Source organism: Hylaeus volcanicus, chromosome 4 (genome assembly GCF_026283585.1).
Source record: "Hylaeus volcanicus isolate JK05 chromosome 4, UHH_iyHylVolc1.0_haploid, whole genome shotgun sequence".
NCBI lineage: Eukaryota > Metazoa > Arthropoda > Insecta > Hymenoptera > Colletidae > Hylaeus > Hylaeus volcanicus.
Window position 1 is genome coordinate 27,994,343 of NC_071979.1, and position 5,886 is coordinate 28,000,228.

At 45.7% G+C, this 5,886-nt stretch overlaps 1 protein-coding gene across 1 annotated transcript in view; it reads right to left on the reverse strand.

The window, feature by feature from the left end:
• LOC128875979 (poly(rC)-binding protein 3) overlaps positions 1-5,576 on the reverse strand; it is a 108,542-nt gene extending 102,966 nt beyond the window's left edge. The window contains exon 1 of the mRNA XM_054122056.1: positions 5,435-5,576. The gene's annotated coding sequence lies outside the window, so the exon portion shown is untranslated. The remainder of the gene's footprint in view (positions 1-5,434) is intronic.
• Positions 5,577-5,886: the final 310 nt, after the last annotated feature.

Here is a 5,886-nt window from a genome sequence, read left to right on the forward strand (position 1 = left end):
ACTTATGGGACTGACTGCGTATGTTTAATAAGGAACAAAAAATTGAATAACAACTCCTCCTGAACTGAATAACGACTCCTTTTCTACTTTTCTGACCTTTTTGAACTACGAGTGACTTGCAAATGAAATTGTGTTTAGTTACCACGTTTCGGCGAGCTTCTATATTAAAAACGAGACGCGAATCTCCAAAAACAGCTCTGGATTTATAAACAAACGTATCCGTACGCCGAAATGCTCGAATCACTTGAGCGGATTCGGAGCACAAATGTTCCGGATTGCCACGGAAGCGTGGTCTGTATGTAAATTCCGAATATTTAGCGAATCGCCAAGTTTCGAAATTTCATTGCGCGACTTTCATTACCAGACCGTTTTCCGGTGGAAAACCAACGCCAGTAATTAATTAGAGTGTACAATTTTGTAAATACCAAACACGGCCCGGCGAAACCTTTCCAATTAAAACAAATTATTCCAGTTAAACGTCGCGTTAATTTCGCCGACGGGAGCGAAGGAAATCAATTTTCCGAAATCGTCGACGCACGTTAATTTTTCAGCCGACTCGCGAGAGCGCGCGATGGCGTCGTCCGTTAAGGGTGCGTGTTTGAGAATTTTTTTGGGAACGAACGGAACACTTTTACTTTAATCGTAACTTTGTCGATTTAAGATATTCTTAAACGAAAAAATTGGGACATACGCATGGTCTACTCAACATAGACTGATGCATCACGAAAAGTAGATATTAAATAAAAATAGATATCTGATCTATCGAAGAAGAATTGCTTACAGAATCAACATATGGTGTTCTCCGCGTAATCCTTTAAAATAAATTAACTCTAATCGATCTAGACCTCTCATTCTGAAATCCTCCGGTGATACTATGTCATGGAGTCACTTTCTAAACGTCTCAGAATTCGAAATACTGAACAGCAATGCTTAGCGACCTAAACCCCTCATTCTGAAATTCTCCAGTGATTCTATATCGCGCAATTCCCTTCTGGAGTCAAGGAACCAACGACACCTAAATATCTCCAAATTCCGCGTCCTGGAAAGCAACCCTTAACGATCTAAACCCCTCGTTCTGAAAGCCTCCAGTGATTCTACGTCACGTAATCCCCTTCTGGAGTCAAGGAACCAACAATACCTAACCGTCTCCGAATTCCAAGCTCCTGGCCAGCAATTCCTAGCGTCAGCAGCACTGAAACCCCCTGTACACCCGGTAGCAACGTTTCCTTTTTCTGCTCCTGCCGGTCTGACGGACAAACGGACGGGGAGGGAACCGACAGAGATAGCGAAATTACTCCCCCCGAGCGCTAACGACGCCTCTTCAGACAAACGCGTGGCTCCGTCCCGGTCTTTCGCTTATTCAGACCCTCCCCCGTCGGGTTGCTTTTCACCCTCTTTCTAGTAAATACTCGCATACCTGCTAGCACGTAACTGGAACAAAAGTTTCGACGCACACCGTCAACAGCCGCGTCCGAGATAACACGAAAGACTGGAGCCTGGAGGCGGGCGCGGAGCTTTCTTTGCAGACAAAGCGAGAGCAAAAGCGGACGGAGGTCCGAGGGGGTGGTCCCTCGCTGGCAAGATGGTAATTGCAACTTGATGCACAAGCACGAATGCAGTTTTCGCGTCGCGCTTAGGCTAACGAAAGCGGACGCGCCATTCGAGAGGGATGGTACAGGCGGTTCTATCGGGGAACGGTCTTTGATTGCATCTGCTGCTCGGATATCGCCAAAAGTATTATACTTAGCTCTTTCAAAGGTAGCGAAGATACAGTTTCGTGTACCTGGATCTCAGGTTGCGACAAGTGGAAGATTGCTACCCAAAATTGTCAATGTTAGTTGTATCTACCCCTCGAGTTGCAGCATGTTCGAAACATCCTAAGAGATAATAAGATCGATAGTTTAAGATCGACTAGGGCTAACTCGCTAGGCAAAGTATCAATTACAGTCCTTAAAGAAGACATATTCGCGTACAAAGGATCATAGAAACGTATAATCAGATTAAAGGGTCAAAGAAGCGTCTAAATATAAACCGATCGTTAATAATCCCCCATAGTATGACACTCTCGCATTCTCAGTTGTCGCGAAATTTCTCAATGAAATTAAGGAGCCCGACGGCCTGGCAAGCATCTCGTGTTTACTAAGAAAACAGTGCTCGTTGCGGCGTGGATGAACATTTTGCTGCGTACAATGTCTTCATAAACGTTTATTGACACAAGTGTTCCGGCAGTCCGCGTTGTTTAAAATCTGACCGGCTCCCTTCGATCTGAACGGTAACGTAATTAAAAACTCGGGCGATAAATTGTCGTAAATTAATTCCGAATTTTTTTCCGATTTTCAAATACTTGAATAAATATAAAACGTAGAGAAAGCAACAATAGTTTAGCATTTAAACGAAAATTCGCGGTTTTTTGGAACGAAACGTCAACGGAAACGTTGATCAAAGACGAAAGCACTTCAAACGGGGGAGCGCAGATGCGAGTAGTCAAAGTCAACCGAAAGCAACGCGGCACGAAAGTGGATGGCAATAAATGTCCGTGAAGCTGCAGGTCTCGGTTACACGAGCGCACTTTCAGGATAGGGAGAGCCCGCGCTATCGTTTCACCTTCGTCTCGGGGTTCGAAGGATCCCGGCTCAGCCCGTGGGTCACCTTGCAATATTAACGCAACGCCCTCGAGGAAAGGAGGCAACGACGGAATAGGAACGGAGTTCTCCGCCCCCTGAAGCTATTCCACGACGGCGCCATTTTAATATTGTAGCCCTAAAATCGAATAAGTCGCCGCGGAGGAGAGCCGGGAACACTTTACCCTCGCTACTTCCGCGCCGTTCGAGGGGAAACGATACTCGGGAGCCGAGGGATGAGGAGGATCGTCGACGCGTAGAAATAATGAGGAAAATCGAGAATAGATTGCTTAGAAATCGACTTCGAGACGATACTATGCTTGGAATGCAATTGGTCGACGCTCTTCTCTCGTCTCGAGTTCGTTGAGGGATGGAGGAATAAAACGTACCGCGGTCGTACCCGCTTTCAACCGACGAAATCGTTTCCCAACCCCGCGACCGTTGTATTCGCGCTTAGGAGCGATGAATCGATTCGGAAATTGAGATTTTTGTAACATGTACGATGAATCGCGTATTTTTACTCTTGATTGTTTTTCCCATTTCATATTACGGTTTCCCCCGGTACTGGTTCCAGTTCAATCGTCAAACAGTCGGCGACCCGATCTCTAAGGCTGATGTGCTCGCACACACGCGTATTTACCGCCCTCTAACGCGCGTCTATTTTCACCGACTGGGAGTTATTAGCGTACCCGCGCTCCAAGTCGACGATGCTCTGTCGCGCTTGTTGTCTAGATGTAATAATAGTTCCCCTAACGATAATATTTGCCGGAACAAACAAGTATACGCCGAGTGCGCATTCCCGCGCGCCTTTAACTCGGTACCGTTGGTTACTTTATGAAAATCCGCCGGCGCCGTTACACCCAGAGAAATATTGCGACGATCTCGCAAAGTATAGCGGAAACTTCGGCCATCCTAAATTCTTAGGTCGACCAATTTTTCGTGATAAATTATACCAGCTGGGTCAAACGTTCAAACCCATTCACTGTCAGGCAAATTTAAATCGTTTCGCGTCGCGAGCCAAAATTTGATACGAAGCGGTGTTAAATTTGTTCCTTTTCAAAAAAATAAATATCATTATAGAAAATTTCTATTTGCTCGTTCTAGTCAATCCTAACTCGAACGGTTGTAGTCTTATTCGGTAAACGATTGTAATTACAGGGACGTTCGAAAATATTGCGAGAACGAGAAAAAAGAATAGCGTGAAAAAGATCGCATCGAGAAATATTCCGACGTCGTCGGGTTACCTTTGCGTGCAATTACGGTCCACGGGGGGGCTCTTTTTAAAGAGCGCCGGCCGCGATATATTTCATTTCCTAGTGAAAGGAAGAAAGTTGCGCGTCGACGCGCAACAAAAAGAGTCGAGCCGGGCAACTTTTGTAATTACGAGTGTCGTCGAAAAAGGAAAAATCACGCCGCGCGAGAAAACAACCGGCGACTCGATTAAATGTTTCGCGCCCCGTCCTCGGCAAAAATCAACCGGGTGCCCCGTCCTTTTTATTTCCGTTGCGCCCCGCTCGAAACAACGGCTATCGGGTTTCCTTGGACGCTGTTATCGGAACTTTTGACGAATCGAGAAGCAATTACGAAACTGCAGTTGCAATTACGAGCATTTTTAAAAGAGGAAAAATCGAGACTATCCCCACGTACGCGATTTCTACAAAATTAAATTTATACAAAAAGAATAAGAATCGAAAGAAAAATTTGAATCCTTTTCCTCGAGGCACTTATTAAACTCTCCAGGCTGATCGATGTTTGTATCTCGAGTCTAATCTATAATTTTATTTTTCCTGGTTCAACTATTGATATTAATATTCCCTGCCCAGTCGGTAAAACAGAAACAACGGTTACCCCCACCATCCACGCGACACAGAAAAACTAAGCTTACTGCTGAAAAGTATTCCTAATCGTAGAAGCAGTCTTTGTATAAAGATAGTAGCGCAAGAGCTATTCGTTTGCAGTCACAGAGACAAGGGTTTGAGCCTATTTTTAAGAATAATTCAAAGGCACATTTGAATTTTGATGTATATTTATTGAATTATATATGTACAATTTTGTTCCACAACCTTTCCACGTTTTAAGGAATGTACACATGTTATTTGTTTTCAGCTGTTCTGATATATTCAGATTCTGTGCGGTCTACTAAAAATCGGCATGGACCTTCCAGGCAGCCTAATACGTACACGTGTAGTTTATTGCTCGAGAAATCATGCCCGAGACACGTGATCGAGTCGAAAAACCTAACCCCAAATCTGCCACGACGAGACAGCGTCCCCGCGGAATACATGTACAATAAATTTGGGCATAAATCCTCGTACGAACATTGTTTCAGAATAAATTCACTCGTATAGCACTTGTCAATGAATTCGAACACAAAACTTCTCCTCAGGCCTGAATAATTTCCTAAACCACGCCGCGTCTCGCGATAAAAATGTTCTCCGAGACATTCCCCAACTATAACGTCGTAACGACGACAAACTGCAACGATTTCGACATGTTTCACTAACTGTCACGAGTAATGTTTAAACACTGACCACTTGTGTATACGTGACACTGATTGTTACAAGAATCAAGTCGTACCGTATTAAATAATAATCTAAAACTACACGTTACTACAGATCGCGACGCACAGCAGGCCTGAGGAGGTTAAGGATTCGTTGCACCGTAGTCACGTGACCATGTTCGAAATCAATGGCACCTGTGATTCGTGGCGTCGCGATTTCTCGGTAAACGTCAACTGGTCGCGATCGAACGTGAAACGTAACCGGGCTCGAATTGCTCGCGCGTAATGGAGTAAAAATATCTGAGAGACTTGCCAGTTGATGATTAATCCAGCGTGTCGAAAGCTCGAACGTCGATGACCACCACTACGGACGATGAACGATGTCGGCGACGACAGTGACGGCGACGGCGAAACACTGGTTGATCGACTTTTGACTCGACAACGTGGCAATCGAATAGGTTAGCCAGGTTGTGGTGTCGGTGGATGGGTCGATTGGGTTAGGTCGGTCGGTCGGTCGGTGGTAAAAGAGAAGAGAAAGTGAGAGAAAGAGAGAGAGAGAAAGAACAGGTATAGGTTCTGGACCTGGATGATGGTACGTGGTGTAGCAGGGCCGGGGGCTGACGCGACACTGTCGGCGGGCGCGTATACGCGCGCGCTTCCTGCGCATCCTGCTACGCGCAACTGTCCGGTCATGTGCGCCGACCGAGCCGGCCAATCGCGGCACAGCGACAACGGACGAGAGGGAAACTCGAACGTCGCACGGGG